Below are 15,169 nucleotides of genomic sequence, written 5' to 3'. Positions count from 1 at the left end.
TTTGCATCATTGATGTACTTTGCATTTTGTTGGTTGTCTTTTATATATATATATATATATATATATATATATATATATATATATATATATATATATATATATATATACTAGGTGTGAGACCCGTGTATTACACGGGTTGATTAAAAAAGTTAAATATACGGTATAGACATTAAGTATTTTTAAAGTAAATTTTTGAAATAAATATAAATGAAATAATGAATAAATAATTCAGTCTGTACTAATAAAAAATTATTATCATGTTTTAAATAATCATATTGAATATGAATGTGTAAAAATTAAGTATTTTTTGAAGTAAACTTTCGAAACAAAAACAATAAATAGAATAAACCACAAGGACAATTTATGTAATTTGTCTTAATTAATCTATACTAATAAAACTAATTAATATAAATTCACAAATGGAATTCATTAATATATTAATAGAAATAAGAATTCACAAATGGAATTTTTACTATATACATTAATTCACATTAATTATTATGAGGTGGCATTTAATAGGTGAGAGTTGAATAAAAATGAAAAAAATATAAAAATGGCAAGTGGAAAAAAAATAATTTTAAAATTCTAAGAAAATGATATGTGTCAAATTCAATAAGAAGTTTGGCAAAATTATCTTTATTTATTAGGGTATATATATATATATATATATATATATATATATATATATATATATATATATAGAGAGAGAGAGAGAGCTAAGTTAATGTGTTTTCTCACATATATTGTGTGCTAGATTGTACCAATAGGAATTTAGTAAAATTAAATAATTATTTAATTAAATAAAGATAGATATTAAATGATTTTCATAATTATATATATTAAATGATATCTATAATTGTAATTCTCTTTTTATGGAAACTAATTAAATTCGTTATTAATGTCAGTAATAACATTTTTGAGAATGAATTCGCATCTAGGTTTTTTTGTATGAGTTCGTTTTTTGTTTCATTACTCACTCACTTAAAATACAATAAAGTTGCATAGAATATGAAGAACAAGAGTGTATTTAACTAGAATACTCTCTCATTCTGCTAGAATACACTCTCATTCTAGTGGATACGAATGCATTCTGTAAAACTATTATTGTTGACATTAATGATGAATTTAATTAGTTTCCAAAAAAATGAATTATAAGTATGGATATCATTTAATATACATGTAATTTTTATTAAATTCTTATTGGTGCATTCTAACATACAATAGATGTGAGAAACATTTAAACCTACCTCTCTCTCTCTCTCTCTGTCTCTCTCTCTCTCTCTCTCTATATATATATATATATATATATATATATATATAGGGGAGGGTTCACTTGAGATTAAAAAAAAGGAGTGATTTTGAGATTCAACCTCAGCCACATATGTCACATTTGCCGCTCTAATGCTCCAGCGTACTGGTATCAACAACGTATGCCTAATCATAAATGATTATATGACAGAGAGATATAATCATATAGGATTATACATATTTATACATATATGCCTAATCATAAATGATTATACATATATGTTTGTTCATAGTTTGAGTAATCATAAATGATTATGATAGTTGGTGGCAGAAGAGGTGGTGGTGACAGAGGTGGCGGTAGTATAAGCAACGGAGGTGATTGTGGTGGGGTAGAATGGTGTCAGAGGTGGTGGCAGTGGTGGTGACGGTGGCGGTTATGATGGTGGGGATGGTGGCGGAGGATGGTCGAACATATTTATTGCTATTGCTTTTAAATTATTTTTTTCTTTGGTCATAACATGCATTGGTTATGGCGAATTATGATGCACCCATAACGACTTCATGCATTTAATTCTCGTAGTGGAAGACTATTTATGAATAACTTAATAGTATGAAACAACTCTCAACTGTATTTTGTTTTTAGTTGACATCTCATAAAATTGAAAATTTTTTATAAAAATATTTGTAATATTAATCCTTTTCTATAAATTTTAGCCTCCAAATGTATTTTATCCTATATTATCTTTTAGGGTAAATGTCACTATAGTCCAATCAACTATTGTTATTTATCCGATTTGGTCATTAAAATAGGTCATTAAACTTATAATTTACATGTCTATTAAGTCACTTTCGTTAGTTTTTAACAGATCTTTTGTTAACAAGTTATTAAAATTAATAAGAATGGTTCTTATGGTTTCAATTTCTTTTGTGGTTGGTCCTTTACCAACATCATTCATCACCTACACCATCACCGTTCACTTTTGGCACCCACCAACGTTCATCTCGAGTAACCCCTATGATCTTTGATTTAGAGTTTAGTTTATCAATCGATTTTAAGTAAAAATATGATACATTTGGTAGAAATTTCAACTACTTAAATCCCTTAAATCGACTAAAAATATGCTAGATCACTAATCGTAGAAGTTTGCAAACTGCATTTATTATTTTGATTGTAGCTTGATGATCTTGAGCTTTTGTAAACCTAGCACCTCAAATGCGATGCCTCTAATGAATCACAAACACCAAAGCAAATTGGATGATCTTGGAGAGTGAGAGGGGGACGACTTAAAATCGGCTCTATGATCTCTAGGGTTAAAGTGGTAGCCGAAATGTGAAGCCTAGGGACCCTTTATATAGGTGAGGAATTAGGGTTTCAGTCAAAGACCTCATATGGTTGCTTAGGCTCTAAGCAACCCATAAGAATCTTCCAGAAACTAGCCCTTGGACGAAATCCTTATGGGCTCCCATAAGATTTCGTCCAACCCCTTTCCATAGGGTTTCTCAGCCCAAAATGCAATTATCTTATAATTACAACTTCAGTCCCCTTATCAAACTATTTTACATGTCAAACTCTTTACCAAATTCACTTTTGTATACTAAACATTTCTTTTACAATTTTCAATCTTATATATTGTTTAAAACCATGGCTACTACATATATAGTTATATAAATAAGGTTTGAAGGACTTAGGAGAGATAACCCACTTTACTTCCTGTCCTTGTTTGGTTGTGGACTTAAAGTACCCGGTTGTTTGTCCGAGTGTCGTTGAATCCTTAGTTATATATTATGTATATATGTATAGATATAAAGACTTTTATCTCAGTTCAGTACATTCAGTCATACAAACAAGTCTACTAATAAACTATAATAGGTATAGTTTAGGGTTATACTACTTACTACTTCTAGTCCAATGAAGCATTCAAGAGTCAGTTCATTCATGAGTTATTACTTACTACTATGAGAACATATACAACTATACTATGATGAGAACATATACAACTATACTATGATGAGAACATATACAACTATACTATGATGAGAACATATACAATGATAATATGATGAGAAACAATACATTCATTACACAAGTACATACATTACATATACAAGTATACTATAACATAAATGTGATCCACTGTATCGGAGCGTGCCTTCATTGTCATGGCCTGAGTTGTAACCAGAATCTCCTGGAGGGAGAGCGTGAGTTTGCATATAGATCTATACTGGATTGACTATCCTACACCTTGCTGCTAGCTACAGCGAGACCTGCAGGTCTTCGGGTGCCAAATGTCCTACCTTTTGACGACTTACATTGTCGGGTTTCATAGTCGATAGTATGGTACAATTAATCACATGATACCTTAATATAAATCCGATTTAAGGTAGCTAGTACAGCAGTAGTTCCTATAATACAACACTACAATACTACATTAGTTTACCCCTTTACATTTATTTGGTGATTACTTCACTTAAACATTAATGTACAAACTATATTTTGATAATGATAGTTACACTTGGGAAAATTACACACTTTTACAAGAAACAAACATACCAAAACAGATGTGCCTTGGTAGAAGGCTACTTTTGTAACATCCCAAGATTCAGGTACAACTACTCAATCCTCCTTCTTTTCTCTTGTGTCAAGTTTAGCCCTTTAGAGGAAAATGTGGCAAATGAGTACGTTGGGCGTACTCGGGAGTACGCTGTGCGTACTCATGCGCTTATTCTGGACGCGGAGTCGCCAAGGTACGCTGGGCATACCCAGAGTTATGCCGGGCGTACCCGGCCCAGGTGCAAAACCCTAATCTGACTTGTGCACTATTTAAAGTGTGCTAAGGCTCATTTCTCAGCCTCCATAACAGTGAATGAAACCCTAAGAGAGAGCCTCCCATCGTTCTTTGTGAGTGTGTGAGTGTTGTTGGAGCTAATAGTGCATTGGTGACTTTGTGAAGAAGAAGGAAAGGAGCTTTTGGAGGCTAAAGCTTGAAGTGCAAATTTGGATCTGAGATCTACAGAGAAAGGAGCTACACTTAGAGGTATAAAGTTCAAAACTTTCCTCTTCTTTTGGTTTGTTGTTGCATGTGCCATTTCTAGGGTTAAAAACCCCAAAGGTGGAGACTTTATGAGTGTAAAGTGCTCCATGGTCCGAGATCTGTCCCTTTTCAGTGGTATTAGTGGTTTAGATCCATAAAGTTTCCATCTTGGTTGCTGATATGGGATCATGCTTGAGTAATAAGCCTTCTAGAGTTAGAGAATGGAATATTATGGGAGTTGGTGACTTGTTCAGCCATGCAAAGGCTTAAAGTCATCAACTTTATGGATTAAGAGGCTTAGAAGTGGTCAGATCTAGAAGTTGGACGTGGGTCTTAACTGTTTAAGACCTCAAGAGCTAAAGGGCTGAAGCAGGGGAGTACGCCGGGCGTAATCCCAGTACGCGCCGCGTACTGGATGGCGTTCCCCGATTCTGAGAGGCAGCCGGGTACGCTCAGCGTACACATATGGTACGCGCAGCGTAACCTGGAAAGTTGACTTTTGGTTGACTTTTAGGGTATGGTCTATAGTGGGGCCTTTTGAGTTATGAGAGGGGTAAAATGGTCTTTTACCCTTCTGAAGAGTGTCATAAGAAGACATAGTCTAGCCTTTGAGAGTTATATTAAATAGGGTATTTATTTCATGTGATTAGGCGGAGGCTAGACCAGAGTTTACCGAGTCGGAGATTTACCGAGTTACCAGAGGTGAGTCTTCTCACTATACTTTACTTAAAGTGGTAAACAAAGTATGTGACAGTGTATTTCAGAGTTAGGTGCCAGTGTATTTGCATGCTATTTATGTGTTATAATTATTGTGTTATGTGATATGCATGATTCAGAGTTTACAGAGTTAGGATCAGTGGGTCCATAGAGTTAGGACCTTTGGGTCCACAAAGTCAGGGCCAGAGGGCCCATAGAGAGTTGGGACTGGAGGGTCCCACTGAGACACATTGACCAGAGGGTCAAACAGAGTTATAGCCCCGAGTGGCTAATATGTGTTAGATTGGTATTTTGGGGAACTCACTAAGCTTTATGCTTACAGTGTTATGTGTTATGTGTTTCAGGTACCAGTGATGAATGCGGGAAGGCGCCGGCATGATTCGTACACACACATGGGATTTTATGTATTTCGATCTTGGGGAATGTTTTGTGAAACAAAGATTTGATAAAATGACATTTTATTAATAAATGTGTTTGGAAAATGTGTTTTTAAAAAGTGAAAAATTGTTTAAATTTTTACGGTGTTACAACTTTTAGTAGAAAATATAGGATTTTCTAGGAGTTACAAACTTTTACAAACACTTACAAACATTCACATACTTTTACTACAAACGTTTACAAACTCATACTTCAAACATTGTTTCAAACATTTTGATACAAACATACACACTAAATACTTATGAACTCACCAGCTTTAATGCTGATAAACTCTTTCAAAATAACTTGTATTCTCAGGTCATCAGTAGACAGGCACCGATGCCAGCTTTTAAGAAGATAGAGCGCATACAAGACTCATCTTATATTTTGATTCATATTTTGGTGTCTTATATACTACATAACACGCTTGTATTAAAATTATATATTTAATGCAATGGATGATGTTGTTTACTTGTTTACTATTATACTGTGTTGTGATACTGTACATGACGTCCTCCGCCCCAGAACGTTTCCGCCGTTCTCGGTTTTGGGGTGTGACATAAGGTACTCTGCACATCTCTGCTATCTCGGCATCAATAATCGGGCTTTGAGTCTTACTCAACTTGGTATTTCTTTGGATTGGTAACGCCCCATTCTTGGAATTTTCCATGCTGAAACGTTTCAACACTTTATCCAAGTAAGTACTATGACTAAGTCCTATTAGTCTTTTACTCCTATTTCTCAAAATCCTTAACCCAAGAATATAAGCAGCTTCGCTGATGTCCATCATAGCGTAGCACTTCCCATGCCAGGACTTAACCTCCTGCAAGGTTGGGATATCGTTTCCTATGAGCAGTATGTCGTCCACATACAATACGAGAAAACTAACTATACTCCCACTGGCTTTGCCATATATGTTGGATTAGTGTCTAAGCCTGTAACTATATTTGGTATGTACTTGACCCGATTGTGCATGGTCCTTTTGGGTTGCCTTCACCAAAGCAACTTGACAGGATGATTTATGGAGAGAGAGAGAGAGAGAGAGAGAGAGAGAGGTTATCATGCTTTATTAATATATTATATGAATAATATATATTAAAAGAGAAATCATATAGTTTAATTAATATTGGTCAAGAATTAGTTAAGAATTAAATATGTGGCTAAAAGAGATTAATTAAATAAGGGGGACTGGAACTGTCAATTATAAGATAGTTGATTTTGGGCTGTGAACCCTCATGGACATAAGGGGGACGAAATTAGGAATGGAAGTCCACTCTAATTTCGTCCAATGAGGCCTTATTCCAGAAGGTTCTTTAGCTGCTTAGGGCCTAAGTCATCCAATTAGGGTTTTGACTGAAACCCTAGCAACTCAGCTATATAAGGGACCCCAGGGCTTCAGTTTCGGCTACACCAAGAAACCCTAGAGTTACTATAGCCAAAATTGTGCCTCTCCTTTTCTCTTCTAGATAATCTTCTTGCTTGTGGTGTTTGTGAGCCATTAGAGGTGTTACACTTGTGACACTAAGCTTCTTGAAGATCAAAGATTCTTGCAACTATTGAAAGGTATCATCTAAACTAGTTTTATTGTAGATCTCGTTTTTAATAGTATGCTAGATTAGGGTTTCAAGCTTTGGATAAATTTTCATGTACAATAGAGAAACCTAGATCCAAAGCTTTAGGGTTTTGCATGTGCACATAAGATGTTCTTTTGCTCAAAACCCATCAGTGGTATCAGAGCCTTGACTGGTTTTCTTTTGTATTTGATGCATAGATTAATCATTCAACGAAAAGGTTTTTTTTTTCGTTTTTTGCTTCTGGCTGGTGACCACGACGTGGCATAGATTGCCACAACGTGGTGGCGAGTCAGAGTGCAAATCTCGGGATTTTGGCTTATTTTTGACTTGGGATAATTACCAAAATTATTTTTAATTAATAAAATCCGATTTTTATTGATTCCATGTAATTATCTTAGTCAAAATAAAAGATTTTTTTTATCATTTAATTAGATAATTATTTTCTTATTTGATAAACCTTAATTATTTGAATTATTTGATCAATTATCTTGCATGAAATTGGATTAGGTCAAAATTAGATAATCACCAATTAATTGTTTAATTATTATTACTTGAATTTTGATCTAGATAGTTTTGAAATGTTTCAAAACTTGCCCTCAAGTTTTAGAATTTAATTTTTTGGGATTAAAAGTTTAATTTTGAAATAAATAAATTTCAAACCCTAGAATTTTACAAGTTTCAAATTTACCCTATACTATTATAATATTATAAGAATAAATATTATATATGTATAAGATAAATGCTAGTTTACCGTTAGTAGGCCTCATTCACGAAGCCGATCTATAAGGGGGTATAAGGTTATGGCCTATAAAATGGTCGTTTAATGGGTGTCCACTCTCACCCACCCCTTCCTTGATTGGTGGAGGGTCATTAGCCGAACGGTTAGGATAGGGCAACTCTTTCCTCATTAAAAGTATAATGATTTATAAAGTAACTAAATGTTTTTATAAAAAAAATTCTCAATCTTAGTTACTTTAGGCAAAATGTGAATTTGATGTTATTCCATGAAATTACACTTTGTACCCTTGCTAAGATGTTAGTCGAGCGTGTGTGGTTAACCGGCACACTAATTTGGCTCTAAGCAAAGGTGACAAAGGGTGACTCGATGTTTGTCATAGATCAATGGAGCGTGTGTGGTTAACCGACACATTGATTAGGTGACTATAACATTGGGATCACCATATACATTTGCATGGTTATTCACACCCTGTTTGTGATCCTCAGTATCCCAGTCACAAACTTGAGGGGCATATCGGGATTTAAACATGTCATTGAAAAGTTCAATGAATCTCAAAAGATCTAGGAGTTTTCTATACATTTAAAACTTAACTTCCTTTTGTTTTTCATGGTGGAAATTAGTGAATCGTCATACACAATTATTTGTTGTTTAGATTACGTCATCCCTCTTCTAAATTGCAAATAATATTGTTGGATCCTAGCCCTAATTTCTCATTTTGGTGTTTAATTGGGGATTCTTATCTAATCAAACTTTGTCTCTTTTCCTTTTCAGATGTCGAACTCGAACAACAACGCTTCCAGCTCAAACTCTTCCGGCTCATTCTCACTCATGAACTTGTGTGGGAGAGTGATCTTCGACTGAAACAATTTTAACGATTGGATCCGCAACATAAGGATGGACACCCGCTACGAGGACAAGGAGTATGTCCTCGACAAAGAGCTGAAAAAGGTGGATGTGAACACTGCCACTCCCGAGGAGATCACTGCCTTTGAGGCCCATGACCGTGATGTCACGAAAGCCCATTGCATCATGCTAGCAACCATGACTGCTGAACTCCAAAAGTCATACGAGGACTTCTATCCATACAAAATGCATCAGGACTTGCTTGAAAGGTACCACCAAAGTGCAACGCAGGAGAGGTACGAGATCATCACTTCGAAGATCACGACCAAGATGAGAGACGGAGAGTCTATCAATGCTCATCTGCAGAAGATGCAGAGGTATGTTGACCGCCTACTGAAGTTAAATGTTAACTTTGATGAAGAGTTGGCGATTGACATCATTCTTCATTCACTGCCACCCTACTTCAACCAGTTTCGCATGACCTACCACATGACCAAAGAGGAGGTCACGTTGAGCAAGCTTCAAGGCCTGTTGAGGACTGCTGAGAGCAACCTCAAGGACAACTCCATTGTATAAACTCCTACTCCTACTGCAGCCCCAATCTTGGCTATTAGGCAAGGAAAGGGTAAGAAGAGGAAGGCTCCCTCTAATAGCCACCATAAGGGAAAGTCCCGTGATGGCACCTCTTATAGTGGAACCAAGGCTGGTCCCGCTACACCCACCTCAAGCCCAAAGGATGCAGAGTGCTATCACTGCCACGACATAGGGCATTGGAAACGAAGTTGCCCGAAATATCTGCAAGACATCAAGGATGGAAAGATCAAGCCGTCCTTCGCAGGTATTTATACTATTCACTAAAGATTCATCACAAGCTATTTCTTGGGTACTTGATACAGGATGTAGTTTTCACATTTGTTCTTATTTGCAGGGCCTAAGAAGAAATAGGGATGTGGAGCATGGGAAGATAAACTTGATCATGGGGAACAGAAGATCGTCTCCTGTCACCAAGATTGGAGTTTACTCTTTAGTGCTTAGTAATGGATTAGGACTAGATTTGAATAATTGTTGTTATTCTCCAGACATGGCAAGAAACATCATTTCTTTTCATGGTTTGTATAGACAAGGATTTAGATATTCATTTGATAATGAAAAGGGTTTTATTAATGCTTATCTTAATGGTGTTTTCTATTTTGAAGCATTGCCTTGTAATGGAATATATGAAACTGTGATGGTTGTAGACAACTTAGGAAATGATGTGTTGCATATCGAATCTTCCAATAGTTTGGACAAAGCATGCTTGTGGCATTGTCGTCTTGGACATGTCAACAAGAAACACATAGCCCAACTCCAAAAGGATGGAGTGTTGGAGTCATTCGACCTTAGGGACGATGACGTGTGCGAGTCTTGTTTACTTGGAAAGATGATCAAGTCACCCTTCACTGGCCCTTGTGAAAGGGGTGAGGGTTTATTGGATCTTATACACACCGATGTGTGTGGGCCCTTTAGATCCACCACAAGAGATGCAAGCCGCTTCTATGTGACTTTCACCGATGATTATAGCAGATATGGGTATATCTACTTAATTAAGCACAAGTCAGAAAACTTTGAAAAGTTCAAAGAGTTTAAACAAGAAGTGGAGAATCAGTTGGGCAGGAAAATCAAGATGCTTCGATCCGATCGAGGAGGAGAGTACCTTAGTCTTGAATTCCACAACTACCTCAAGGAATGCGGAATAGTTTCGCAATTGACGCCACCTAGGACACCGCAGTTGAATGTTGTGGCTGAGAGGTGTAATCAAACCTTGCTATACATGGTTCGTTCAATGAGTCGTGATTCGCTACCTATCTCATTCTAGGGGTATGTCTTAGAGACTGCCACTCATATCCTTAACTTACTCCCTACAAAGAAGCTTGCCAAAACACCTCATGAGATGTGGACAGGGAAAGCTCCCTTGTTGGCACATATCAAGGTTTGGGGTTGTGAGGCTTTCATAAGACGAGAGACCCACGACAAGCTCGAACCTCGTAGTGAGCGGTGTATTTTCATCGGCTATCCGCAAAAGTCCTTTGGATATCTCTTCTATAGAACGAGTGACAATGTTGTCTTCCTTGCGAGGAGAGGGGTTTTCCGAGAGAGAGAACTCATAAGCCAAGGGGATAGTGGGAGGCAAATCGATCTTGAAGAGCTTCAAGAATCGAGCGATGAAGGAACCTCTAACGTTGGTGATATGGGCATATTTAGTCATATAATTCATGCATGATCTTAATACTTTATGTTAATTTTATCTTAAATAATGAACCAAAGGTGCTTAATTAGCTTAAATATTTCATTTTCAGCAACAAAGACATGCTCGAAAGGAAAATGAAGCGGAATTGGCGATTGGAAGCTTGGATATTGGATTTTGAAGAAAGAAGGATGTTGCTGGACAACTTGACCCCTCGTCAGTGTTTTGGCCATATCTCATGAACCGTAACCCCGATTGACGAGATTCAAAATGTTATGAAAACTAGACACAATTTCGGACGACTTTCGTGTTTTGAGAAAATGTTGATTCCAAACGGACTCGACGAGTAGGCCATCAACTCGACGAGTCACTTCGAACTTTCGCGATTCTGGACGCGCTGACTTGCCGTACACGGGTTTTAAGTGACGGACTCGCCGAGTAGGTCACTGGACTCGGCGAGTCACCTCTGTTTTGTGAAAATCTATATAAAGGGACTTTCAGATCGATACCCGAGGAGATAGATGAACCCTTGGAGGCCAATTGTCGACTAAAGGTGCTGCTGGAGCGTGGGAAGCAAGGGAATCAACCCTACATTCAATTTTAAGGAGAATCAAGGCAAAATCAAGTTTACTCTTTACCTAATCTCTTGTTTGAACTATGTTTTTACCAATTGATTTCGTTTTTGAGCTTGTTTCTGCTGTAATCATGAGCTAAAACTCATAACTTCTGTTTAGGTAGATGAATTTGTGAACATGGATTGATTATTTGATTAGGATTAATTTTAATTGGTGATTATGTTTTATTAAGCTTGTTAAAGAACCTTATGTGTTAACAATAACTATTCTTCTGTTAATAAATCAGTAATTAAGTTGTATGAACATCTCTTAGTTATTAATTTCATATGATTTATTGTGACCACATAGTTGTATGTCTAGGAATAGCGAATGTGAAACTAGAATTAACTAGAAGATAAGTAAGTTAATGGGTGAGCTTGTTTGATGAACATCAGCAAGAGGTTAATTGAAGGGCCAATTTAATTAACCATTACAAGTCTTATTTAACCCGAATCAATAACTAGGAAATCTATTAATTTAGACAACTGGCCACTGCTTGAGTTAATTTGTTTCTTAAGGATTAGTAATAGCGAACGTGAAACTAATCATCTTAGTCGGTAGCCAATGAAGAATTAATCCGATACATTGAAATCATCCATGGGAACAAATGAGTCGAACCTAAACAGAAGTCCTCTTTATTATTGAATTTAGTTGATTTTTATTTGCTTAGCTCTTAGTTTCTTAGTTTAAGTTTTAGTTAATTGTTTAAGTTTCTAGTCTTGCAAAACTAGAGAAACCCCCTTTCTATTACTTGTTTTATTTAGATAATATTAGCATTTCTTTTAATTGTTTACTGTTCCCTGTGTTCGATACCCTACTTACCTGAACTAAACTGCTAATCGATAGGTACACTGCCTTTCGTGTGTTCGTCTTTGTGTTTAAGTTAGTAGGATTAAAACTAGTTGGTTTTACACACATCAGTTGGCATTGAACATGAGGAGGATACTCCTGTTGAACCGACTGACGAGTCCCTACCTCTTAGACGTCCTAGTAGAGTTAGCGTTCCGCCTATGTTGTATGGTTTTCATATAACAAGTGAAGGTGATACGTTTATTAGTGATAGTACACTAATAAATTTGGATGAACCTAATAGCTACAAGGAAGCCATGGCAGGCCCGGAGTCTGCAAAATGGAAAGAGGCTATGGACATCGAGATTCAGTCCATGTATGACAACCAAGTTTGGAATTTGGTTGACAATGTGCCAGGTCGTAAGACGGTCGGGTGCAAGTGGATCTTCAAGAAGAAGACCGACATGGATGGGAAGGTACACACTTACAAGGCGTGATTGGTTGCGAAGGGCTTTACTCAAACTATCGGCGTTGACTATGATGAGACCTTCTCACTAGTTGCGAAGATAAAGTCTATTAGGGTGATGCTAGCCATTGCTGCATTTCATGACTATGAAATATGGCAGATGGATGTCAAAACCGCTTTCCTTAATGGAAAGTCGGCTGAGGATGTTTACATAAGTCAGCCAGAGGGTTTTGTCGATGCGAAGCACCCTAATATAGTGTGTAAGCTTGAGAAGTCCATTTATGGATTGAAACAAGCATCTCGCAAATGGAATCTTTGTTTCGATGAGAAAGTCAAAGAGTTTGGTTTTCTGCGAAGCGAGGATGAATCATGTGTATATGTCAAAGTCAGTGGGAGTATAGTTAGCTTCCTCATGTTGTATGTCGATGACATACTACTCATAGGAAACGACATCCCGACCCCACAGGAAGTCAAGTCCTGGCTTGGGAAATGTTTCGCTATGAAGGACCTCGGAGAAGCTGCCTATATTCTGAGAATAAGGATAGTGAGAAACAGGAGTAAAAGACTAATAGGACTTAGTCAGAATACTTACTTGGACAAGGTACTAATGCGTTTTAGTATGGAGAATTCCAAGAATGGGGAGTTACCCATCCAAAGTAATGCCAAGTCGAGTAAGACTCAGAGCCCGAGTACCAAAGTCGAGATAGCAGAGATGAGCCGAGTACCTTACGCTTTCGCAGTTGGCTCGATCATGTATGCTATGACTTGTACTCGCCTTGATGTGGCTTTCACTTTGAGCATGGTCAGCAGATATCAAGGGAACCCTGGCGAAGCACATTGGACTGCAGTCAAGAATATTCTTAAATACCTTCGGAGGACCAATGAATGTTTTCTAGTCCTCGGTGGGAGTGATGACTTAAGGGTGCGAGGGTATAGTGACGCCAATTTTCAGACCGACCGAGACAACTACCGTTCTCAGTCGAGCTGGGTCTTTACACTAAATGGAAGAGCAGTGACTTGGAAAAGTTCCAAGCAGGAGACGGTAGCTGATTCAACGTGCGGATTTGAGTACATAGCGGCGAGCGAAGCATCAAAGGAGGCGATATGGTTAAAGAACTTCATTGGAGACCTTGGAGTTGTGCCAGCTATAAAGGACCCTATGGAAATTTTCTGTGATAATGAAGGAGCAGTTGCCTTGACCAAGGAACCGAGGGATCATGGTAGATCTCGACATATCGACAGGAAATATCCTTTTATTCGACATCGAGTGGAAGAGGGACTCCTCGTGGTAAAGAGGGTATCGTCAGAGGATAACCCATCAGATCCCCTTACGAAGGGACTGAGTAGGTTCAAGCACTTGCAGCACGCTAAGAGCATCGGGCTGAAGGACGATATTAGTTTAGATTAGATAGTTTCGAAACATGTAATAGATAAATGTAATTAACATTTGATGATTAAATAAAGGAGTATTATTTATGAGTAAAGTTACTGTCTTGTGTTAATTATTTACCTATTGTTTCACTTTGCATGTTTTGACTTCTTGAATAATAAGATTATTCGAACGTTCCACAGTCGCTCATACTTTGGGAGTAGGTGTGAAAGAAGATTGTCGTGAATTGGTTTGTAGATTGTCTAAAGTGTATTAGACATAGCAAAGGTTTGCTACAACGTTCATGAGTGCTTATGAATAAGATTTGAGCATTGGATTAAACTCACACTTGCTGGTATCACTTCATGGAATTTATCACGAGTGATCACAAGACGATAATATCATATAGTCTTTAAACCTAGATATATGGGTTATTGTTTGCAAGTTGGTTGTGCATTGATAATGCGTAAACACATCAGTAACTCGATGTTATAAAACGCATTGTTGTGCATGATTTGAGGAGTGATTGGTAAATGCATATACGTTGAAGTTTATTTGTTCCTTTTGTCCTAAGAGGGTAAAAGCGCTATCTGGGCCCCTCGATGATTTGGCTTGACTTATGTGCCGGTCTCGGTCAGGACTTAATTGATGTGTTCAATTAAGTTCTATCTCAAACGAATCAGATATCGAGAAACAAACTGATGGACAATAAGTATGACTATGTTCCATGTAATTGTTCGCACGATATCTAAAACGGAGGACTGTACGATCCCATATCAGAAGGACAGGTCACCGATAAGATCAGAGTTCAACAGCGTCTTTGAGAGCTACGATTGCTGATCGGATCCTGAAGTCGTACTTGCATTTATAGTTACTAGACTTATCCAAGTGGGAGACTGTTGGATTAGTGTCTAAGCCCGTAACTATATTTGGTATGTACTTGACCCGGTTGTGCATGGTCCTTTTGGGTTGCCTTCACCAAAGCAACTTGACAAGATGATTTATAGAGATAGAGAGGTTATCTTGCTTTATTAATATATTATATGAATAATATATTAAAAGAGAAATCATATAGTTTAATTAATATTGGTCAAGAATTAGTTAAGAACTAATTCTGTGGTAAAAGAGACACTACTA

Source organism: Lactuca virosa, chromosome 7, assembly GCF_052849685.1.
Source record: "Lactuca virosa cultivar CGN04683 chromosome 7, Lactuca_virosa_CGN04683_v6, whole genome shotgun sequence".
NCBI classification, from domain to species: Eukaryota; Viridiplantae; Streptophyta; class Magnoliopsida; order Asterales; family Asteraceae; genus Lactuca; species Lactuca virosa.
Note: the sequence above shows the minus strand (reverse complement) of the source record.